The sequence below is a fragment of the Anolis carolinensis genome, chromosome 3 (assembly GCF_035594765.1).
Source record: "Anolis carolinensis isolate JA03-04 chromosome 3, rAnoCar3.1.pri, whole genome shotgun sequence".
NCBI classification, from domain to species: Eukaryota; Metazoa; Chordata; class Lepidosauria; order Squamata; family Dactyloidae; genus Anolis; species Anolis carolinensis.
In genome coordinates, this window is record NC_085843.1 from 189510737 (window position 1) to 189537128 (window position 26392).

At 40.1% G+C, this 26392-nt stretch overlaps 1 long non-coding RNA gene across 2 annotated transcripts in view; it reads left to right on the top strand.

The window, feature by feature from the left end:
• Nucleotides 1-26392, top strand: part of LOC134297702 (uncharacterized) — a 114958-nt gene that overhangs the window by 36329 nt on the left and 52237 nt on the right. Inside the window, exon 2 of one of the 2 annotated variants that reach the window (XR_010004548.1) lies at nt 11850-11942. The exons of the other annotated variant lie outside the window; for it this stretch is intronic. This is a non-coding gene — a long non-coding RNA (uncharacterized LOC134297702). The remainder of the gene's footprint in view (nt 1-11849; nt 11943-26392) is intronic. 2 annotated transcript variants of the gene reach the window in all.

Consider the following 26392-nt stretch of genomic DNA (forward strand, 5'->3'; position numbering starts at 1 on the left):
TTTGCTTGCTTCTGCTTTTGTATATTACTCTTCAAAACTTTGTATATTTACTTTTTATTTAGTCTTTAAACTTTTCCTGAACTCTGTGGTTTTTCTGGGCATTAATCCTTAGCAGGATTACATCAAAATTGCACCATTGTGCTACTCCCCTTTAAAATAATATTTTTAAACATACCAGAGAACAGAGAACAAACATACAGTGGTTCTCTTGAGGACTTTTGGGAATCCTGATGTCTTCCCAGTGCAGCTACTGGAAGTAGTGTGGGTTTTCCCTACTGGAGATGCTGGTGAATCTTCAAATGGGTAGCAATGAAACCACTCTCACATAACACTCACTAGGTTTCCAGTATTGCAAAATAGCAGAATAAGACAGCCAAACTCCAAGTGGTTTTTAAACCATAGTAGAATAGTGAGGTGTTAACAAATTATTTCAAGTGGGAAAATAATTGATTCCCAAAGGACCCAACCATGGTACAGCACCAGAAGAGTTATGATGTCATGTAATACGCCCCAAGGCAAAGTAGGGACAAACAGTGTCATGTGATAAGATTATTTCCCTTCACATTTCCTCCAGACTTTCCACAGACTTTCCACATGGATCTTTGACTGTTTTACATTAAAATGTTTTTAATCAGAAAGAAATGTACTGGATATTTGCCCCAGGCTAGTTCTTGTTCAGTGCAAATATATCATATTTCTCCTTGGTTCCATCCTAAGGCCTAAAGATCTAAGCGGAACATTAGATGTGTTTTGAAAAGATACATGTATTTCTGGTCTTCAAGTAGCCTTACTGCTACCCATGCCTGAAGGGGAAACTTTGAAATGCAAGGAGCACACGGACGGCCTGTTTCTTATCTTCCCACTCACTGTCTTCAACAGTACATGAGCAGATGTGATCACACTCAGCGTGGGCTGTGAGAATGCCAAGGGCAAGTTTGACTCTACATTCAAGAACTTAGCATAAAGATAGAGTATAAACTTGTTGGCTGAGGTGATTACTATACACTTGAGAGGCTTTTAAGCTCAGCTACCTGCCAAATAGTTTTAATCATATCCTCCTTTCCCTAAGGTGAAATACTTTTGTTAGAACAATTTCTTTCTATAATCTCAGGATGAAACTCACCTGGAAAGATTATGCTTAAACCCAAGCAGGCAAAAATAGTGGTTGACTTCAAGCAGTAACTAACCAAATGCCTCTGATCCCTGATATGACAAGGCTTATTCCCTGGACTTTGACTGCTTCCTAAACTGTGGGTCCTGACCCAAATGGGATCCTCTTAGCTCAATGTTGGGTTCGCCAAAAATTCAGCAGCAATAAAAGGTTTCTGAACACCACCTAGTGGTAGTTTTAGACATTTACACAAATATGTTAATAAGTGCAGTGTTTACAGAGGACTCTGCAGAAAATGCTTCAGCTGTACTTCATAAAAAAAGAAAAATCAGCCTGTTTTGGAGCTTTTCAAATGCTGATTTATTATCAATAAACATTTTATTTTATACCTATTTTATATACCTATATACCTGGGGTTGTGTAAAAATTTCTTGGGTGGAAAGGGGTCAAAAATGGAAAAAATTTAGAAGCCTTGACCAAGAGTACAGCAGCAGAGAGGAGGAAGGAAGATGGCTCTGAGAAGAAGAAAAAAGAGAGCTCAGTTTCTTCAGGGTCAGTTGTCTTTCTCTTTCAAACTGTTGAGACTTGTTTGTACTATTTTTTTGTACTTTATTAAATCAAGCATTGTTCTTGAAGCATATATTATTCTGAAACTATACCAATGTGCTATACCAGTGCAATGTGAAAATGTATGTGGATTAGTCGTTGCACAACATTGTGTATGGGACTTTCTTTGGAAACCTTTTGGAAACTTCACGTGGCACAAAATGCCATGTCACTGCTGACTTGGACACCTATAAATTTACTTTAACTTTTAAAGCCCTACGCGCCATAGGCCCCAGGAACTGTAAGGGATGCTTCCACCTGCATAGTCCTACTTTGCTATGGAAAGTCTCTTTACAGGCCTTTATTTGGCCTTCAAATCTCCTCTCCTCACTCCTCCTGAAGTGAAGTGGATGGTGCTTCCAGAAAGGGTGTTTTCTGCTGTGACCCCTGATTCTGGGTTCCTTTTCCAAAGAGGAGGCTTGCTTAGGATATGCTCTCAGCCTTCAGAAAATACCTTTTTATTCATCAAGGATTTTTAGATTGTGTGCTTTAACTTTTGTAAAACTTTGCCTGCTCTGTTTTTATTGTATTTTATTTTTTATTATGCATTATATTATTTGCACCTCTTTTGATAACATTTGCACAAGGAACAAGCAATTTTATATGTAAAACAAATTCAAGAACCTTCCACTATGTTATTGTAGCACCATCTCCCAAACACCTAAACCATATGTACGATATTACCTGTTTGTTGATTTACCTGTGTAGTGAACCTTACCTATTAGGCCTGGGTAACAGTGAGTGAGGCAAGCCTCCATTTTGTAGAGGAATGCCAGGCAGCCATTTTGAGTGTGGTTAGAAAGGGGAAGGAGCTTAGAGAGAGACTCCTAGGATTGGCCAACAAGAGCAGATGGGAGGAGCCAGGTCTTAGAATGCAGAGGAAAAAAAGAGCTCCAAGCAGTTTGGTTTTGGGGTTTGGAGAGGAAAGAGCAGTTTGGAGGGTGTGTGTGTGAGAGAACTGAAAGTTGTGAAACTGACAGGCTAGGTCAGGCAGTTTGGATCTCTTGGGGGAAGATAACTCAAGGGATTGACTCTCACTACTGGGCTGGTTAATAGAAGGACTCTAGATTAGAGTTAATTAACAACCCAGGGGAAACCCGTGACTATTCTTAACAAATAGAGTGAGGGTTATTGTGACCAATAGATAGATCGGTTGGTTGGAACTGTTTAAAACTAAGTGAAGTAATCTGAATCATACAACTAAGTTAAGCTGAAGAACGTCTGTAACCGTTTACACTAATGTACCTCTCTGAAGTAATTATTTGCCTGTTTTAAGAAAATAAATTTTTATTCTCTTTTCAACTTTCAAAAGCCTCCACAGTGTATCTTTCCATCAAGAAGCCTTTATAAAAGTTCCAGCAATACAACAATAAAATACCACAGAAAAGCCTCATAGTGAACATCAGTTTATGTCAGGACCCAGGCTGCGGAGCACCAATAACCATGCGCAGAGACCAGAATCTATCTAATATCTTTATTAAAGAAATATATAAAGTCAATAAAAACAAGTGAAGAATATAGTTCAGAAGTAGACCTTTCAGGAAAGGTCAAATATAGTCCAGGAAAACAATGTCCAATATGAGATATTAGAGTCCAAAGTTATAATCCAATAACCGAAACACACACTTTGCCAAGCAAAGTGTGGGGAGATGACAAGGTCTTTAGTCCATGGAGGCTTGACAACAAGGCTGAAAAACAACTAGATACTTGGCTAAGCAAGACTTGATACGAGGCAACAAAGAACAAGAACTAGGTCCGTGGCAAGGTCCGTGAAACAAGGCGGCTTGAAACTTGGTCCGGGAAACAAGGAACTGGAGTACGAAGTCTACACACGATCTCACTCCTCAAGCTGACGAATTGACTCCGCAAGGTTTCCTTCGCGGGAAAACACCTAAATAGGGTCTCGCTTCCCGCCAGAATAACATTTTCCCTGGAGAACTAGAAGTGAAACTCAACTCTGTCCAGATGCATGACTCCTTAGAATTTCCCAAGGGAAGCAGACCTAATCAGCTAATTGTTTGGCTGCGATCCTGGCGCTTCGGCGATTCGCCTCCCTAGCGCCTCTATCTTTATTATAATTGTCCTTTCGAGAAAACGGGGGAGAATTCTGCCCAAGGCTTGTTTGGCTGACTTCTTGAGGGCAAACATCCTGCAGGTGCAGGGGCTCCGTTTCTGGCTGAAACGGTGTAAATCCCATGTTTTCCTCTTCGTCTGCCACAATGGTACTAGGAACGGGACTACAAGGCCCATGAGACATCACAGTTTAGGAGCCAGGGGTAGAAACAGTGTGGGTGGGGAATGGGAGAAGCTTGCCTCAGACACATTTAACAACAAAAATCCAAAAGACATTTTAGGTTGGTGGCAGCTACCATTTTAAAAGAAAATCTAAAATCAAACGGCATACCCTCGCCTCTCACATACGTGTGCTTGCGTGTGTAGAGTGGGGTTGTAGTACATTATAACTGGCAGCAGGGTCGGGATGTTCGTTGTAATTGGGTAACTCGTTATATTTGGTGTCTCCGCTCTACGTTATAATTGGTGCCTTCAGCTCATTCGTTATATTGGTAGCAGCAATGGGATTAAAAATATTCCCCCCTGCCTGAAGCAGCCTCTCGGTCTTTTATTATAACCTGCTAAGTGAAAAGTTTATTTGCAACTATATGATGTCCTAAGGAGAAAAATATACTGCGCACAGAGGTAACTGCTTGAGGTGCTGAATAAGTCTTTTGCTGTTACATGAATTTGGGATGGATTTAAAGATTTCATGACTCTCCCACGTCCCATCACAAGCACCCCATTTGGGACAACTACACTATTTTAATTATCATCTAGGTCTGCTGATCCCTGTCATCCATCTGTTATTGGCCAGGGGCACTCGTTTATTAAAATTCACTTGTTAGTCTGAGAATTCAGCCCGCTTCTGTTACGATGTCATTGCAAGAGCAACGAGGTCCCCTGGTTCTCACATTACACACCATGAGCTGCAGAATTCCACATTAGCAAGGGCCAATTAAATCAAACCATTGATAAAACAAACCAATGAGCATAATTAGCTTAATTAGAGTCTCTCCATAATGCCACCAAACTATTGTGGAAAGGCAGCAGAAGAATAATAGGAATTATCTCCTTTTCCCCCTGAGGTACTTAGAATTTGCTGGTGCAATTTTAAAACCCACAGGTTTAAGTAGTGTCTGAGAGGCATGAGGGTGGGAGGGCAAGATGATTAATGAAGGCGAAGATATGCAAAACAAACTGGGGAAGAATGGTATGCACCTCAGATGAATGAAGAGCCCATCTTAGTGAAATAGCATATAATATTCAACTACTTTAGCTTAAGTGTCTGTCTCAAGTGTACGATAGTAAAGTTGCTTCATTTGGAAATGAGTTTTCTCCCCACCCACCCCATTCAGGGCTAAATTCCATTCTGTTGAAAGAAGCACCTTTCCTTGAGAGCAAAACCAAGCAGGCCTGGGGGGTGCTAAAATCTTTTCCTATCCATCGGTGTTTAATGGGACTTCCTATATATGTCCTAGAGGAGCCCCAGTGGCGAAGTGTGTTAAAGCACTGAGCTGCTGAACTTGCAGACCGAAAGGTCGCAGGTTCAAATCCCGGGAGCTGGGTGAGCGCCCACGATTAGCTCCAGCTTTTGCCAACCTAGCAGTTCAAGAACATGCCAATGTGAGTAGATCAATAGGTACTGCTCTGTCAGGAAGGTAACGGCGCTCCATGCAGTCATGCCGGCCACATGACCTTGGAGGTGTCTATGGACAACGCTGGCTCTTTGGCTTAGAAATGGAGATGAGCACCAACCCCCAGAGCCAGACATGACTGGACTTAACGTCAGGGGAAACTTTTACCTTTACTATATATGTCCTACATTTCCTGTGGGCCAAAACTATTTCTTTAACTCAGCTTTGTAAGGTAAGTCACAAAGAGAAATCTGAGAAATGCCGAGTTCTACTCTAAAAGAAGCTCCTTCATTTAATACTGGAACATGTGCCCCATCCCCTACATAGAATCATAGAGTTGGAAGAGACCTCGTAGGCCATCCAGTCCAGATTTTTCTGCCAAGAAGCAGAAAAATCACATTCAAAGCACCCTCAACAGATGGCCATCCAGTCTCTGCTTAAAAGCTTCCAAAGAAGGAGCCTCCGCCACACTCCAGGGCAGAGAGTTCCACTGTCGAACAGCTCTCACAGTGAGGAAGTTTTTCCTAATGTTTAGGTGGAATCTCCTTTCCTGTAGTTTGAAGCTGTTGTTCCGTGTCCGAGTCTCCAGGGCAGCAGAAAACAAGCTTGCTTAAACATATGACAGATCAAAGACAAAGATGCCTTACCACACACACACGCGCGCGCACTTACTTACTTATTTACTTAGGCAATCCCTCGTAACACACACACACACACACACACACCATTGCCACCACAGACAGTTTTGTTCTTTCAAAGTAATAACAAATAATTTACAAGTTCAGAAGGAGACATGGCACTTTAAAGACATAACTCACTACTTATGGCATAAGCTCTGATTGAAGTGTTGTGCACAAGACTCTATGGCTGGATCTACACTGCCATATAATGCTACAGTAGAGTCTCACTTATCCAACACTTGCTTATCCAACGTTCTGGATTATCCAACTCATTTTTGTGGTCAATGTTTTCAATACATCGTGATATTTTGATGCTAAATTTGTAAATACAGTAATTACCACATAGCATTACTGTGTATTGAACTACTTTTTCTGTCAAATTTGTTGTAAAACATGATGTTTTGGTGCTTAATTTGTAAAATCATACCCTAATTTGATATTTAATAGGTTTTTCCTTAATCTCTCCTTATTATCCAACATATTCACTTATCCAACGTTCTGCCAGCCCGTTTACGTTGGATAAGCGAGACTCTATTGTATTTGAGTCTGCATTATATTGTCAGTGTGGATCCATATAATGCATATTGAATTGCATTGAACCGTATTGTATGGGTCTATACTAACAACAACAACAAACTTTATTTATATCCCGCCCTATCTCCCCGTGAGGACTCAGGGCGGTTTCCAACAAAGGCAAACATTCAATGCCAATATCAAAAGACAATGACCATAAAAAATTTAAACAGGAAATCATGGAAATTAAATTATGACACCAAACAATAGACAAAATGAAGTTAAAATTAAACAATTAACAAACTGCATTATATGATATTGCAGATCCAGACCTTGTTTTTGCTCAAACAAGCTAATGTGTCTATATCCTCTGGAACAAGAAACAGCTAAACCAGCTTTCCTTTATAAAATATCTATCCATTCAAGAAGATAATAATAATTTGACTTGAATATTTATCACACACAGTGCTCTCCTCCCCAAGTACAAGAACTGCTTGTTTAGAATTGGTCATTTTAAGTATTATTTTGTGAAACTTGGATAAAATAACTCTTCATCAGTACTTTCAAATGTGCAGATCAGGGGCAGGTTCCAAGATTCCAGGAGCTTTGTTTTTTGAACTAAAACTTACATGTGTTCTTAAAGTGTTAAAAAGGGAGCAACTGTCTATATAGTAATCTATATATTTGTAGAAATGCTCTGACTCACTGCCTGCATATTATAATTTATTATGCTTTATTTTATTTAATAAAAGAACATTCCTAAAATAAAAAGTGATACAACAGACCATAGGATAATTCTGCCTGAAATGCAGGCATTTATATTCTACCATCTAAGGAAATACATTAAAAATATTCTTAATGTAGTAAAAAGCAAAAATATACTATTCAAGGAGTAAGAACATGATTTATTACTAGTCTTAATGAAATATAGACTTATCATAAATGCACGTTATATTATTCTTCTATATCTCTCTGTTAACCAAATTATGACATACTGCTTGGAAATCCTGACTATTAGTATTACTACTACTACTACTACTACTATTATTATTATTATTATTATTATTTTCCAACTGTCGTACTGGAACAACAATGATTGTTTAGTTTAACTATAACAGTTTTTGGCAGTTCTTTGTTAGAATATTACCAATGTCAGCGGCTTCTAACCTAGCAATTTTATTCGAAGTGTTTAATGCCAGTGCTAATGCTTTTTGCTTTTGCTTTTTGGTGTGTTTCTTTGCCAAGTACTTTTGCATTTTTATATTGTCATTTGTTCAGATTTTTTTCTTTTTTATATAAATATGGACATTTTAGCTTTGTTTTTGGTTTTTGGGTTTTTTTTCTCTCTTTCTCTCCCTTTTTGATCCTTTTTAAATCTCAGTTTTTGTACTTTCTATACAATCAAATGTTCTCTTTCTATGTTAATTTACTCTATCTTATAAGGTAAAACTTCGATAAAAATGTTTTAAAAAAGGGAGCAACTGTGGTTGTTACTTGACTGAACAGGTATAGGAACATCAACGTTGGTGGGGAGGGTTACTCCTAAGTCTCAGGAGTTGGTCCTTAAAAGTCAGGCACGGGATGCTCCTGACTTGGTAAGTCTAGAACAGGGAATGTTTGCCTTGTTCTCTGCTGGCTTCTTGGTGTCATTTTGTGTGCATGTGTCTTCAAATAATCTCAGAGCTGGTTTCTCAGCTACCACAAATAGCAAAGTGTGTTATCTCCCTGAGGCATAGGCATGGACTAACTTTGGTCCTCCTGGTGTTTTGGAGCAACTCTCAGAAATCCCAGCCATCTTACCAGCTGTTAGGAATTGTAGGAGTTGAAGTCCAAAACACCTGGAGGGCCGAAGTTTGCCCATGCCTGCAGTAGAGGAACACTGAAGGACCTAGAGCAGTGGTTCTCAACCTGTGGGTTCCCAGGTGTTTTGGCCTACAACTCCCAGAAATCCCAGCCAGTTTACCAGCTGTTATGATTTCTGGGAGTTGAAGGACAAAACATCTGGGGACGCACAGGTTGAGAACCACTGACCTAGAGATTCCTAGAGACAACACCTCTCTAGGAACCTCTAGGTTCTCCGGTGTGATTCTCTGATGAAAGGTGACAATAGATTTCTGCGGAGGACTTCTAGATTCTTAGAGAGTTGTTTACTTTGATAAAAAAGTGGGGTTTTAATTCCATTTTTTCTATGTTCATGGGTGACCTGTACTTTTAAACCCAGCAAATGTGGAAGGCTGACTGTAGTCTATGATGTTCTCATAGAAGAGTTGGTATAAATACATTGTTTCCCCGAAAATAAGACAGTGTCTTATATTAAGTTTTGCTCCCAAAGATGCTCTAGGTCTTATTTACAGGGGGTGTCTTATTTTTCCATGAAGAAGAATTCACTTTTATTGTTGAACAAAAAAAAAACCAACATTATATACTGTACAGTAGTTGTCATCACAAACCAGCATAACCAGACAAACTGTGAATCCTATCAAGAATGTCTTGTTACTACCATTATTTCCATGTACGGTAGAGTCTCACTTATCCAACACTCACTTATCCAATCTTCTGGATTATCCAACGCATTTTTGTAGTCAATGATTTCAATACATCGTGATATTTTGGTGCTAAATTCGTAAATACAGTCATTACTACATATCATTACTGCGTATTGAACTACTTTTTCTGTCAAATTTGTTATATAACATGATGTTTTGGTGCTTAATTTGTAAAATCATAACCTAATTTGATGTGTAATAGGCTTTTCCTTAATCCCTCCTTATTATCCAATATATTCGCTTATCCAACGTTCTGCTGGCCCGTTTATGTTGGATAAGTGAGACTACTGTATTTCTATGGTACGTACATTTACCGATCCTACATGCTCTGGTGTTCTGTTTGGCGGGCAAAACCTTTGCTAAGTCTTACTTTTGCGGCAGGCCTTATATTTAGCAATTCAGCAAAACTTCTACTAGGTCTTATTTTCTGGGGATGTCTTATATTAGGGGAAACAGGGTAGCAGCACTCATTTCTTTTTCATAATATGTTAGGATTTCTGGGAGTTTAAGGCCAAAACATCTCGGGACCCACAAGTTGAGAACCACTTATTTAACATATATTGAAATCTAGACTGCTTTTAGCCAGTGCATTAACCAAATTATCATGAGGAACTTCTCAGTCCTGTTGAAATTAAAGTAAATTGAAAGTGCAATATTTTGCCAAACAACTAACCTTGTTACGAAATTAACAATAAAACAGCAATTAGTTTTGCATCAAAGACAGCAAGTCTGGTAAGATTTCTTTTTGGCAAGTCCCTGGTGGAGGGTATATCTTGGGATACAATCTTTTGTTATCTTGTGTCATTGAATGAAAATTGACTGGACGTGCAGTGGTATGTTTTGAAAGTGGCAGTGGACAGCCTGAGATCTGATACAGAAAACAAGTCCAAGTTGTGAAGAATTAAATATGGGAAAAAACATGTTCTTTGCAAATTCTTGGTCATATTCTGTAGTTTAGTTTGGTTTTACACATTTCAAAGCTGAGAGTTGAGGTCCTGAGGATTCACAGTTTCCAAGCTCTGGGGCTCAGCCCTAGATTCCCCATCACTGCTAGAACAAAATACTTATAGATTTATTTATCAAAACATGCAATAAATAATACATCATTCCTGAAAACCAATAAAGTTCTTCTCTTCCCATTGTTATATAGGTACACAGTGGAGTCATGCTTCTAAGGCTCCTAAAGCAGTGGTTCTCAACCAGATGTTTTTGGCATTCAACTCCCAGAAATCCTAACAGCTGGTAAACTGACTGGGATTTCTGGGAGTTGTAGGCCAAAAACATCTGGGGACCCCAGGTTGAGAACCACTGTCCTAAAGTGTTCTGTCAGAAGATTCCTGAGTGATGTATCTCCATTTAAAAATTCATTACATTTTGTATTGTGGAAATAACTTTTCTGTCTCTAAGACAGAAGAGCATTTGCTGTAACTGCAGCTTTTGCTGCAAGCTAGCAAGCTATTTTGGCCATCACACAAACTCCTTGGACAAATCTCCAAAACTTTTCTAAAGGGACATGATTTCAGGTACCATGAACCTCCCCCCCCCCTCCTGATCCCTTACAATGCCATGAAGGGGAATAAAATGGCCCGGTTTTACATGAAAAAGGACTATTCAGACCCCCTAGGCCAAGGAGTATAAATTATTAGTCACTTCTCTAAAAGAATCTGCCTGATTCATGGCAACCTAACTTCAAATCAATTAGTTCATTTGTCCTCCCTTGAAGCTGTCGAGCTCACAATACCAATGTCTCATGCAAAAGAGGGAGGGGGGAAGAAACCACAAAGATGACTTGTCTTAATGAGCAATTAGGGAAGTGTGTAGATTTTCTATTTCTTCAGCCCATTCTGAGCCCCAAATTGTAAAAGCAGTGCTTTTCTTCACTACTTCCTGTTTGTCAAATGAAGTGCTCAACAGTGCTTGCTGGGGGGAGGCAGCCTCTCGCTCACTAAAACTGAATGAGTTAAAATGACTGAGACTGCACCAATAGGTGCTGGAAGGAAGAATAATTATTAGCTAAAGATCCCACCCATTCAGAAAATAGCTCTTTAAGTATTTTCTTGCACCTGAAAAAAATGGCACAAAGCCTTTTGGCTATGACAGCTCTCTAAGAGCCATTTCACAGGGGAAGTTAGGAATACCTTTTAGTCTGGAATGTATGGGTTATGAAGGTTGTCTGTTCGGGGAAGAAAGTAAAAACAATCTGTTTAAAGTAGAAAATGGTTTTACATTCAGATCATAGGTAGGTTTTACATAACCCCTGGTGGTGGTGGCGCAGTGTGTTAAAGCTGCTGAACTTGCAGACCGAAAGGTCCCAGGTTCAAATCCCAGGAGCGGAATGAGCGCCCACTGTTAGTCCCAGCTCCTGCCAACCTAGCAGTTCGAAAACATGCAAATGTGAGTAGATCAATAGGTACCGCTCAGGCGGGAAGGTAACGGCACTCCATGCAGTCATGCTGCCCAGATGACCTTGGAGGTGTCTATGGACAACGCCGGTTCTTCGGCTTAAAAATGGACATGAGCACCAACCCCCAAAGTCGGACACGACACGACTTAACGTCAGGGGAAAACCTTTACCTTTTAATCCTAATTGGGGCTTTCTGATGCTGAGCAGAATTCTGGGAAATGTAATTTAGGGCAGGGCCTGTTGAATTCACAAACTACATTCTGGGAACAGAATTCTGTGCTCTCTTAATCTCTTTCCCAGCTCACTCAGCTCATCTTGCCCTGCTGGCTTCACCTCACGATGAAAATGAAATTGACTTCCGAGCATTACAGAATTCAAACAAAAAAGTATTGGGTGAGTTTTTATTCTTAAGTTTTTGTGTGGGCACCCCCCCCCAGATGTTTCTTACTATTTGTTTGTATATAAAAAACTTCCAAGTTAGATATGACTAACGATTTAAAGGAGCCCTCAGTGGCACAGTAGGTTAAATTGCTGAGTTGCTGAACTTGCTGACCAAAAGGTCAGCAGTTCAAATCCAGGGAGCAGGGTGAGCTCCTGCTGTTAGTCCCAGCTTCTGCCAACTTAGCAGTTCGAAAACATGCAAATGTGAGTAGATCAATAGGTATTGCTCTGGTGGGAAAGTAACGGCGCTCTATGCAGTCGTGTCAGTCACATGACCTTGGAGGTGTCTATGGACAACGCTGGCTCTTCGGCTAAAAAATGGACATGAGCACCAACCCCCAGAGTCGGACACGACCCGACTTAATGTCAGGGGAAAACCTTTACATCATGATTTGAAAAACAAGAATTTGCACATCCCTACCTTTAGTTCAATTTGGCCACTCCATACTATCCCCCTGTGGAGTGCCGCAGGGCTCCGTCCTGGGCCCGGTTCTGTTCAACATCTTTATTAACGACTTAGACGAAGGGTTAGAAGGCATGATCATCAAGTTTGCAGATGACACCAAACTGGGAGAGATAGCTAACACTCCAGAAGACAGGAGCAGAATTCAAAACGATCTTGACAGACTAGAGAGATGGGCCGAAACTAACAAAATGAAGTTCAACAGGGACAAATGCAAGATACTTCACTTCGGCAGAAAAAATGGAAATCAAAGATACAGAATGGGGGACGCCTGGCTTGACAGCAGTGTGTGCGAAAAAGACCTTGGAGTCCCTGTGGACAACAAGTTAAACATGAGCCAACAATGTGATGCGGCAGCTAAAAAATCCAACGGGATTCTGGCCTGCATCAATAGGGGAATAGCGCCTAGATCCAGGGAAGTCATGATCCCCCTCTATTCTGCCTTGGTCAGACCACACCTGGAATACTGTGTCCAATTTTGGGCACCGTAGTTGAAGGGAGATGTTGACAAGCTGGAAAGTGTCCAGAGGAGGGCAACTAAAATGATTAAGGGTCTGGAGAACAAGCCCTATGAGGAGCGGCTTAAAGAGCTGGGCATGTTTAGCCTGCAGAAGAGAAGGCTGAGAGGAGACATGATAGCCATGTACAAATACATGAAGGGAAGTCATAGGGAGGAGGGAGCAAGCTTGTTTTCTGCTGCCTTGCAGACTAGGACGAGGAACAATGGCTTCAAACTACAGGAAAGGAGATTCCACCTGAACATCAGGAAGAACTTCCTCACTGTGAGGGCTGTTCGGCAGTGGAACTCTCTCCGTGGTGGAGGCTCCTTCTTTGGAGGCTTTTAAGCAAAGGCTGGATGGCCATCTGTCGGGGGTGCTTTGAATGCGATTTCCTGCTTCTTAGCGGGGGGTTGGACTGGATGGCCCATGACGTCTCTTCCAACTCTACTATTCTATGATTCTATGATTCTATGATTCCAACAACCTGGTGGTTCATTTTATTTTATTTTACTTTTACCTATTTTATATTTTTATGGGCTTTTATGCTTAATGTAATGTATTGTTTGCATAATGTGATTTTACTGTGTTTTATTCATTGTAATATGTTTTAATTGTTGTACTTGTTTACTGTTTTCGGGCTGTTGTCCCATGTTAGCCGCCTCGAGTCCCTGTGGGGAGATGGTGGTGGGTAGAAAAATAAAGTTACTTACTTACTTACTTACCTCCTACAACCATTAATACTTCACCAGAAATACAACAAATGTCCCAGATACAAACTTTGGCTCACTTCCAGTGTGACCTGCTAGGGAAGGGCAAAATTGGGTTCTCCCATGATGCAGTTGCCCACTCCTGCTCTAAATTGACTTGTGCCATGATTTGCCATTTCTTTTTCATTTTGACCAGATTTGTTCATTGGAAAGCTCTGGAAATATTTACAAGTTATTTTTAAAGAGTGGGGAAAGTAGACTGAAGCTCTCTGGTTAAAATTTCAACTGTAGCCCTTTCAAGACAAGATTGCTTTAATAGTGGGGGTTTTAGTGTGCATATGTGTGTATGTGGGGGGGGGGGGGAGTCTTCTCCCTGATGTTGTCCATATGGAGAGCTAATGTTACATTTCTGATATGCTTAAGCCTTCAAGACCAGCCCTCCCGAGTCTTATTTGGAAAGAACTCTGGCCATCCTGACTCCACTGGCTCCACAAAGAAAACCACAGTGTTATTTACTTATTTGTAACAGCCACCAGAGTCTGGGGTTTAACCTTTCCTTATACCTTGGTTGACAAATGCAGCAACTCAAATAAGATTGCTTGGTGCCTACACAATTTCCAATGGAAAGCATTTTATACCAAGTAATTATAGGCTGTTCTTGGTTGAAAAGCAAAAGGAGCCCCCACTGAAGTAGGCACAGACTTTTTCTGTTAAGCTTTCTTTCTTCGTATGTAATTATTTAAAGAGAAAACACAGGGTATCAAAGGAGCAGTATGTTAAAGCCATTGTAAAACATTTTGGCTAGGGCCAGAAGTTGCAAAACCATATGCATGTGAGAGGCGATATTGTGCTGTTCCCTTCCACATATTCTATGGTCCTGTTGTGATAGATTGTTTATAATTGAGGTTAAACAGATATATGTGATTTTCCATTCCCACACTGAAAATTTCATACTGACATGTGTAGAAAATTGTACTGAATAGGCAGCATGGTTTGCATATATTTTCACATTATTCCACAGAATAAAAATCACAGTGTATTTAAAGCAGATTTCTGGGCTGAGGGACACAGCCTTTTTTGGTTGCATTTAGCCAACAAGGCCTTCTCAAGAACTTCATAAGCCCACAAGATTGGGATTTGAATGACAAACTCTCCTACTGTTCTGATTTGGGAGGGATGGTTGGTTACAATTGATTCTCTGTCCTTCTAGTTTTTCAGCAGCGTCTAAAATATCCCATATATGCCATTTTTAATAGACTTATTTTCAAATAGTTGATCAAAACGTGGGGATATTATACATTTGCCCAGACTTGCTCTGAAGTAAGTGTTGCTTGGGGCTCAAAGGCACTCCCAACAATTTAATTAATGTAATCTGTCTGATTGGGGAAGCAGCTTTCAGCAAATGTTCAGAAGCTAGCTATATTTTTGATTGGGGTTAATTTACAAAGGTAATATGAGTCAGCCTGGTGGAAATGGACTCCGTGGCATTCACACAATACACAAAGTCCATTTGCCATAATGTGGGAGATGGCTACTTAACTCTCTAGAGCAGGGGTCCTCAAACTTTTAAAGCAAAGGGCCGGTCCACAATCCTTCAGCCTGTTGAGGGGCTGAATTATCATTTGGAAAAAAAACCCGAACAAATTCCTATGCACACTGCACATATCTTATTTGTAGTGCAAAACAACAACAATAACAATGAAAGAAAAATACTATATTTAAAAATGAAAACAATTTTAACCAACATAAACCTATCAGGATTTCAATAGGATGTGTGGGCCTTCTTCTGGCCAATGAGATAGTCAGGTTAATTAGGATTGTTGTTGTCTGTCTTCGAGTCATTTCAGACTCTGGGCGAGCCTAAGTCTAAAATTATTTTTGTATTCATTTACTATGTTTATTTACTACATTTATATCCCACCCTTCTCACCCCGAAGGGAACTCAGAGCAGCTGTATGTACATACAATATATTATATTATTGGCATAACACAATATTAGCATTATATATTACTATATTGAACTATACCACTGTACTGTAATATTATATCTATATATATAAAAGGGTAATGAAATTTTGGCCTAGGACAAAACAACAAAACTACACATCCCAGAAACATTAAACTTGGCAGCACAACCCCTCATCCATGCCTCTACGTTCATACAGCAAAAAGAAAAGAAAAATAAAGTCCTAATTAGAGGGAAAGGAATAATTGTTTTTATCCAATTGCTGCCAGTTAGAAGGCTAAGCTCTGCCCACTTGGTCTCCTAGCAACGCACTCAGCCCAGGGGACAGGCAGAGTTAGGCCTCACTTAAGCCTCTTCCACACTGCCTATAAAATACAGGTTATCTAATTTTAACTGGATTATATGGCAGTGTAGACTCAAGGCCCTTCCACACAGCTATATTACCCATTTATAATGGACTTAATGTCAGGGGAAAACCTTTACCCTTTACCTTAACTACCACCAATTCCTCAATACTTTATTTCCCATACCACCATACTTCACCACAGCAACACGTGGCTGGGCACAGCTAGTGTAATATTATTATATAGTATTATAATTAGTATTGTATTGTATAAAATGATAATATTATTATCAATATCATAAGTATAGGCCCGGGCTGTGGCGTAGGCTGGTGAGCAGCCAGCTGCAGCCAGCTGCAGCCGGCTGCAACAAATCACTCTAACTAAGAGGTCATGAGTTCGAGGCCAGCTCGGAGCCTACGTTTGTCTCTGTCTTTGTTCTATGTTAAGGCATTGAATGTTTGCCTTATATGTGTAATGTGATCCGCCCTGAGTCCCCTTCGGGGTGAGAAGGGTGGAATATAAATACTGTTAATATATATATATATATATATATATATATATATATATATATACACACACACACACACAATATATTATATTATTAAAACTGATATAAACATTTTATATTATAAATGAGGGCGGGGGCCAGGTAAATAACCTTGGAGGGCCGCATCCGGTCCCCGGGCCTTAGTTTGGGGACCCCTGCTCTAGAGCTTCCCTGTATATATGACCAACACAAACAGTTGTGCCTCTTCAATCAGGCCTCTGCCCCATTGCTCCATCAATCTGACCTTTGTGGCAACCACCAGGCATGAACATTGCAGTGTTTATTGTTCAGCACTAGTAGTGATAATAACTGGAGTGAATACGTGATCGGAGAAGATGTGGGGAAAGAGGAAGCAACTCTCCCTTTCCCCACCCCCCATGTTGCTTTATCACTCCAGCTGTCATTATTAGTTTTGTGTCCAATCATGGCCACAAAGGCCAAATCGACTAAGACAAGGTAAGAGTGATAGTTTGGTAGTGTTGAATAAATTTCGATACCACTGGCATACGTGATGCCATCCAACTGCCTGGCTGGCTAAGGAGTATGCAGTGTGTATATCTACCAGTCTGTGAACCAACTTATCTATCTATCTATTTATTTATTTACAGTATTTATATTCCGCCTTTTCACCCTGAAGGGGACTCAGGGCGGATCACAATGCACATATACATGGCAAACATTCAGTGCCATACGACATACGGACAGCGACAGAGACAAAGTCATAGAGGCAATTTAACATGTTCCAGCTTCCAGGCTTCATGAAGGTATGCTTGATTCCGGCCACAGGGAGAGCTGCCGCTTCATCGTCCACTGTGACATTGAGTCCTTGATGGATTACTTCCTCATTCCTTTCCTCACACTGCTGGACGATTTTATGGTGTTGTAAATTAGATAAATTAGCCTCCCCGCATAAGCGGTACATAATTTTCCTACTTGATAGATGCAACTATCTTTCGGGTTGCTTAGGTCAACAACGAGCTGGGCTATTTTTAATGGTCGGGCGCTCAATCCGACCCGGGATCCCGACCACTAAAAATAGCCCAGCTCGTTGTTGACCTGTCAAACTTGGCAGCTGACCTTGCAGACCTTGGTGATGCCGATCCAAAATACAGTAGAATCTCACTTATCCAACATAAACGGGCCGGCAGAATGTCGGATAAGCGAATATGTTGGATAATGAGGGATTAAGGAAAAGCCTATTAAACATCAAATTAGGTTATGATTTTACAAATTAAGCACCAAAACATCATGTTATACAACAAATTTGAGAAAAAGTAGTTCAATACGCAGTAATGCTATGTAGTAATTACTGTATTTACAAATTTAGCACCAAAATATCACGATGTATTGAAAACATTGACTACAAAAATGCATTGGATAATCCAGAACGTTGCATAAATGAGACTCTACCGTACCACAGTTCTGATCAGTATCGCCATTTGTGGCCCATGTAGATGGCCCCATAGCGAAAGGAAGCAACTGAAACCTAAATGTGTCAATTAAATGGGATGCTGGTAGTTATTACTGTCATCATTCATTTGCTTGATTTGCTTTCTAGTAGTACTTAATTTAGAAAAAAGAGAGGCAGGGGTGTCAAACTCATTTTCACCAAGGGCTACATCAGCTTTATGGCTGTCTTCAAAGGACCATTTGTAATTGCAGGACTGTATAAATGTAATACGTTGCCTTGACATTGACAGCCTTGCGGACCACGTAAAATGACATGGAGGGCCAGATTCGGACCATGGGCCTTGTGTTCAACACATCTACCTCTAATGATTGAGGTTTGATACCCTGTCTCTAACTTCAGTAACCACTTCTTGAATTACTTGAATTGGTAAGTGAAAGGGTACTCACTTCCCATAGCTATTCTTGTTGTTGTTGCTGCTGCTGTTCCTGTTGTTATTATTTTACTTCTGAGACTGAGTGCTAAGATGGAAACAGGTTCTAGAGTAATGCCATGGAAACTTGATTGTGAGTTCCTGCATGGCAGGAGCTTGGACTGGATGGCTCTCGTGATGTCTTCCAACACTACCATGTTTCCCCGAAAATAAGACAGTGTCTTATATTAAATTTTGCTCCCAAAGATGTGCTAGGTCTTATTTTCAGGGATGTCTTATTTTTCCATGAAGAAGAATTCACATTTATTGTTGAACAAAAAAATGAACATTTATTTTATACTGTACAGTAGTTGTCATCACAAACCAGCATAACCAGAGAAACTGAATCCTATCAAGAATTTCTTGTTACTACCATTATTTCCATGTACAACTGGTATGTACATTTACCAATCCTGAATGCTCTGGTGTTGTGTTTGGCAGGCGCTGGGCATGCTTCCAAACAAAAACTTTGCTAGGTCTTACTTTCGGGGGAGGCCTTATATTTAGCAATTCAGCAAAACTTCTACTAGGTCTTATTTTTTGGGGATGTCTTATTTTCAAGGAAACGGTATGATGATATTATATTCATATCTATTTCAGTGAAGGCTTTGGGACAATAAAGATATGTGTAGAAAAGGAAGACAGAACGAGAAGAAAAAAGGGCTAAAAAAATAAGGTTTGCTGAAAGTCTGTGTTGATGGGGTGGAACTGGGCAACTATGTTTTGGTTGCTTTGTGCTGACATTGGGAGATGGAATCAATGAATGAATGTCACTTAGCCGCTGTTTTAGACACTTACGTGAATCTACTGTGCGGTGTTTACAGTGGACTCTGAAGAAAATGTTTCAGCTGTACTCCACAGAAAAAGAAAATCAACCTGTTTAGCAAACTTTTAAAATGGAGGTTATTATCAGCATTTTTTTTTAAAAAAATGTATACCTATTTTATATAATTGGGATCATGTTAAAAATTTTCAAGTGAAAAGGGATCACAAATGGAAATCATTTAAGAAGCCTTGATCTAGATTACCTGATCTTGTATCCCAATTCTCCCACCGCATCCCTTTCCGTGTTTTGATGTTATACATATATGTTATCTCTATAGAACAGGCTTTTTCAATCTTTTTACCTTTAAGGGAAGCCCTGTATTAAAATCCCCACTGTTATGTGCCTGCAAGTCATTTCTGGCTTATGACAACCCTTAAGAGAACTTACTATGGAGTTTTCTTGGCAAGATTTCTTTGAGTGAGTTTACCTTTGCCTATCTCTGATATTGAGAGAGTGTTATCATCCAGTGGGCTTTCTTGCCCAGCTGGGATTTACCATGGACTTACCATGGAGTTTTGTTTTCTTTTTCTTTTTGTTATAATTTTTATTCAAATTTTAAGTGCTTACATAAAAGAAAAAAAAAGAAAAAAAGAACAAGGGTGGGTAAAAGTGGGGAATGGAAAAAAGAGTGTGGGGGGGATAAGGGTGAGAAAAAAAGTGTAACAAAATGGTGGGGGGGGGGAAGAAAAAGGAAGAAAAAAGAGGTTTAGAAGGAAAATTGGTTAGGGAAGGGTAATAAGGGTAGAGTTTGTTTTGGTCTTCCGTTTTCTACTTTTCCTGGTTTATATTTGAAAATTTTTGTCTTTTCTTGTTTGTTGGTCACCGTCGTATTTTCAGTTCACTGGTTTCCCCTTTTTGTTTCTTTCAAACCATTGCTAATTTTCTATATTCTTCATATTTTTTTCCAATTGGTCATCTTTATTGGTTTGCCTCTGCTCTCCTTCATTAAATATGTAAGTCTATCCATGTCATAGATTTCGTCTAGCTTTTCTAGCCAAAGGCCTTTTATTGGTATTTTATCCAATTTCCAATGTCGAGCAAAGGTTATCCTTGCGGCTGTTGATATAAAGGTAAAAATAATATCATCATTCTCAGTAAAGGTTGTTATGCTTTCTGTTAGGCCTAGAAGATAAAATTCTGGCTTCATCGGAAAAAAAAATCCTAAATTTTTTTGTGACTCTTCATGCACTTCTTTCCAAAATTTAGTCGTTTCTGAGCATGTCCACCAGGAATGGAAGTATGTTCCCTCCTGTAAGTTACACTTCCAACATTTGTTTTTAACATTTTTGTACATAATTCCTAATTTTTTTGGTGTGATGTACCACCTGTGGAACATCTTGATCCAATTTTGGCAAAATTGGGCATACTGGAGCCATGATATTTTATCATACTTTTGTTTTATCTCTTCTTGGGATTTGAGTTGGTATTCTCCATTCTTTTTTATCAAAATTTCTCTCTATATAGGCCACTTAGTCCATCCTAAATGTTTTTTTTCTGATTGGTCTGTAATGGTGATACCCATAAAGGTGTTTTTGTATATATCCTTTCTTTATATGTTTCCCAAGTCCTGATTAGTGATGATCTTATAAAATGGTTTCCGGATTTTTTTTCGATCTTTCTTTTCCCATGCCAGAGGTATCCATGCCAGCCGCGTCTTAAGTCAAAACTTTCCAATGCCAAAATATTGTCTTTCTTTAGTGTTGCCAATCTTTGATCCATGTTAACACGCATGCCTCATAATTCTCCCACCGCATCCCTTTCTGTGCTTTGATGTTATACATATATGTTATCTCTATAGAACAGTCTTTCTCAATCTTTTTACCTTTAAGGGAAGCCCTGTATTAAAATCCCCACTGTTATGTGCCTGCAAGTCATTTCTGGCTTATGACAACCCTTAAGAGAACTTACCATGGAGTTTTCTTGGCAAGATTTCTTCGAGAGAGTTTGCCTTTGCCTGACTCTGAGGTTGATAGAGTGTTATCATCCAGTGGGTTTTCATGCCCAGCTGGGATTTGAATACTAGTAATTAACTCCAGGGTTATAATACAATACTCAAACCACTGCCCTATGCTGGTTCTCTCTTTAAAAAAATATTATACCTACAACTAAACAAACAAACAAAAACCCATCTTGCAGAACCATAGGGTTCCAGGGAGTTCTAGCTGAGAAACTGCACTAGTAAGACAGCACTAGCTTATTCTATATATATAAAAGGGTAATGAAATTTCGGCCTAGGACAAAACAACAAAACTACACATCCCAGCAACACAAAACTTGGCAGCACAACCCCTCATCCATGCCTCTATGCTCATACAACAAAAAGCTCCAGTTACTCCAGAAAACGGCCAGGCTTTGAGACTGCAAGTCTATTCACTGCTATTCCACCTGGCCAACAAAGGATTCCCATAAGCCACAGCAACGTGTGGCCGGGCACAGCTAGTACTCTATAATGTTAGAGTGTACGTTTCTTGTGACAGTGGCAAAGCAGGTTGGCATATTGAATGATATGGTAGATCTATCTGTTTTGACTTTTGCCACAAAGAAAGTGCCTAGTATTTTGTTTTTCATGAGTTAGATGTGGAAATACATGGCAAAAGAAACATTTTTTTTGTGCCAAAGCTCATGGGGATCTTGTGCTCCTGCATTTAATGCACCCGAATCTACCTTGAAGAGGGTATGCACATAATTACCTTGTGTCACTACAAGATTTAAGAAATTGAAATGCCGACCAGATGTTAAGGGTTTAAACACATTTTCCTCATCATAGATCTTGAGCCATTTGTTCACTTCTCTGTTAATCAAACTGTCAGTTATAAATCTGGGAGTAATAATTTTGTTCAAATAACATGGGAGCACCAAGCACTGTGAGAACACATTACTTACTGTCTATGAAACAGAAAGAATCACTGCTTTTGTCTCAGATTATAGCTACAAACTCTATATAGCAGGGTTTATCAAAGCTCTCGGAGATCTGAGATGGCAGACACGCTCTCTCGTTTGCTCTGCAGTATACATAGATAATCTGGAACTGCCATGGCACATCAGATCACTGATCCACAGTGCATAAATACAAAACTAGCAACTTTTGCAGTTAGGTAGGATTTCCAGGGTCATCACATGCTGAGGTATATTACTTCATGACCAATTGGCCTAAAAATGGAATAATTAAATAAGTTGCCCTTTTTAGCTAGTCCTTTAGCCTATTAGAATTATTGATCATCATCAGTGAATAGATTTCATGGAAAATAGCTCCTTTCAGTATATATCCAGAAATATGTAATAATTGATTTTTTTGATCCAGTTAGAACCCAAGGGAGCTTACATTGACTAGTAAACTTTCATAACGTTAAATAGTATCTGTGTAAACCAGAGAACAGCTGTCAGAATAATTTCTGCTTTTTCAAAGTAGATACCAACATTACCATTCACTAATCGCCCTTCTACACTGGCCTAGATTTGCATGAAAATGCCAAATTCACATGAATTTCGAGGCCACACAGGGGGCCCAAGCCCTGCATTTTTGACGAAGGGGTAGCTAGACACTAGGCTTGTGCATTTTGGCTGAACCTCGATCCATTTCTGCTGGCCAGACACCAGTAGATACCTGTATTCATTTTTGCATGCCTCACGAAAATGAGGTGGGGAGCTGGATAGCCGATTTTGTACCGCATCTGGAAAATACAGCCAGATCAGGCCCATTGGCGGCAATGGGGGGGGGGGACTCCCTGGGCTCCCCTTCCCATCATTTTAGGCAGTGGCATGGTTTTTCCTTATATCCTTCATTTAGACCTGGATTAAAAAGCACCAGTGTTAAGATACCACTCTTTTTGCAATCCTTTCCCCTTTGGTCTATAGAGGAGACCTGGGTTTAATGCTTCGTTAAAACTGTTTCTACTCTAAAGGAAACAGATTCTGCAGGCATGTATGGTGTCTCCCTGCATACAGCTTTCCAAGGCATTTTAAGGAGGCTCCCCCCTTCCCAGGGAAGGAAGAGCAATGATCTGGAGCTATTCTGCCCTGGGCTTCCTTTAAAAAGTCCTCTCTTTTCTCTTGATTTGCATTGCAGGCCTTGCTTAGAGTGGTGCCTGGCTTCCACCCCCCCCCCCATGCCTTTCTGCTTCAGATTTAATGCCCCCTTAAAGCTCTTTCTGGTGGCACAGTGTGTTAAAGCGCTGAGCTGCTGAACTTGCGGACCAAAAGGTCCCAGGTTCAAATCCCGGGAGCGGAATGAGCGCCCGCTGTTAGCCCCAGCTCCTGCCAACCTAGCAGTTTGAAAACATGCAAATGTGAGTAAATCAATAGGTACCACTCCGGCGGGAAGGTAACGGCGCTCCATGCAGTCATGCTGGCCACTTGACCTTGGAGGTGTCTACAGACAACGCTGACTTCGGCTTAGAAATGGAGATGAGCACCAACCCCAGAGTCGGTCACGACTGGACTTAACATCAGGGGAAAACCTTTACCTTTACCTAAAGCTCTTAATACTTTCTACTGTAGAAGTAGAAAGAGGTAACTAGGTGGTAGTAGTTTTCTGAGAATTAGGCTTTTTAATTTTGTTTGCTGGGATTACTATTATTAACAATAATTATTATCTTTTAGAAGTATTTTCTGAAGGAGAGGAGGGGAGGAGAAAAGTAAGCTAAAAGGATGACTCTCCAAGCCCCAAACACACACGCGCACCCCACCCACCTGTCCCACATGTTCCCAACTCCCAGTCAGTCCCACTAAATAAAAAGAATCAGCTGCAATTAACTGCAATGAATCACTCTGACCAGGAGGTCATTAGTTCGAGGCCCACTTGGAGCCTATGTTTGTTTGTCTTTGTTCTATGTTAAAAGGCATTGAATGTTTGCCTATATGTGTAATGTGATCCGCCCTGAGTCCCCTTTGGGGTGAGAAGGGCAGAATATAAATGCTGTAAATAAATAAATAAATAAATAAATAAAGGAAAATCAAAAAGATTCAAGAGAGAGACCAAGCCAGAAGCTAAGCCAAAAAATACACTGAAGCCAGGACATAACTCTAATGCCGAATAGGGGAGGAGGAACAGTGATCGGCTGCCACGTGGTCCCGTTACCGACAGGAAAACGTGAAGACCGGATCCTTGCCGTTATGGTCATTCGTCCAAACCAAACAAGCTGGATTTGCCAAAGGGAATCGACCACTCCGAATCCATTCACAAGCTTACCAGACACCCACGCATGCTGAACCAGCATCAGCCTAAGTGAGCATGGACACCCACCTCTGGTCCCATTTCCCCGTTTAAAAGGTAACCTAACCAAGGCTAGAAGCTTCTGAGAATTTCCCTGCAGAAATCAATAAGTGTTGATTTGAATTATTACTGCACCAACAAAATCTGCCTGATCTCACACTGTCAGACTTCCACCTTTTACCTGCTTTCAATAAAAACTGAAAGAAAAGCATTTCCTACCCAACAACATTGTCATGGACACCATGAATGACTGATGTGACTCCCAAGAGAAATCATTTCCCCCCAAGGATTGACTGAACTGGAGCACAGATGGGGAAAGTGTGTTGAAGTGGAGAGGGAGTACGTGGAACAGTGTAAAATTTCATTGCCATCAGACAACAGCATCACAGGTAGACTGAACATTTTTCATTGGCCCCTATTGTGTCGGTCCTAATTCCACTATTATGTATAAGAGTTTTAACAAATATGTTACGGGGTTGCATGAAAGCTCTCCTTGTTTGGAAGAGTTACTAACATGCCATTCATTTTCTGTAGTCATAGAGACAAAGGGGTATTAAACTGAATGAGTCACCTGGTACAAAGTATGCTGATTATTGTAATACCAGTGCAATGCGTGGAAAAGATCCTGATATCAGGGTAGTTGATTTCTGCCTGCCATTTAAAGAACAGAAGTGTTATTTTCTCAATTTTGCAGATGAGGAAATGGAAATGTTTGCAATAGGGTGATTAGTCCAAGGCCACCCAGAAAGTGTGGTAAGCCCTCAAACGAAATCCTTCTGGCTGCTAGACAATATTCCTCTCCATCTTTCCCCTTTAAGAACAAGGCCTTCCTTTCCTATAAGCAGACTGGCATCAACTGAGTCAGCTGAGGAATACTTAAAGCAGCCTCAGGAATGCTCTCCACATGGTTTTCAAGCCATCAGAGCGCTGTTCGGCACATTGGGAAGAAAAGGCTTCCAATCAAAATAAGATAGGAAAATAATTTGAGTATCAAGCTGTGCCATTTGGATGTATGTATCTTTCCCTGTTTACCATTTATAGCTCTGTGCTTAGATTTCCTTCTTGCTTCAAAATGAAGTGGAATTCAGTTGAATATAGTTATTAGTCCTGTTTCAGTGAAAACGATTGTGCTATAGTGCTATTACTATTGGTTTTGCGGCTGGTGAAGAATGATGTAGGGTAAGACAATATGCTCTAGGCTGAAAATTTGCAGTAAGATGGACAAAAACATCTACAATTTTTCTCCTTACTGCACTTTTTATGCACAAAAGCGACACAGACATATAGTTTAGCCAGCAGTTACGGGTATGCAAAAGTATAGTGGAGGGCTGGAGCTTTGCCTAGGACAATGATGGCCAACCTATGACACGCGTGTCAGCACTGACACGCCTAGCCATTTTTGCTGACACGCTGCTGCATGCAGATTGATTGGATGACTATGTCTTTTGTGGCCAAATTTGGTGTGATTTGGTCCAGTGTTTTTGTTGTTTACTCCATGGGAATTATGCACATTACATATATATATATATATCTCGTATATTATCATATGATTACTATTATATTATTCATTATTCATGACTACATTGCAACTAGAATAGAGAGAAATCAGCGTGGAAACTGCAAGAGGTACCATAGATTATTGTACATGGAAATAATGGTAGTAAATAGTTTTTGATTTATTGAATACAGTTATATATTACAATTACGTATTTTTGTTATTTAAACTACACATATTGCAAAATTATGTTTTTTTTCTCGAAGTGACACACCACTCAAGTCATGCTAGGTTTTTTTGGTGAATTTTGACACACCAAGCACAAAGGGTTGCCCATTATTGGCCTAGGAGAAGGTATTCTCTCTCTTCTAGAACATATTTTAGGGGGGGGGGGCGAGTTTCTATTAAACTTCTAATATCTTTGATATGGAAAACAACAGTCTTGAGGATAAATAATTCCTA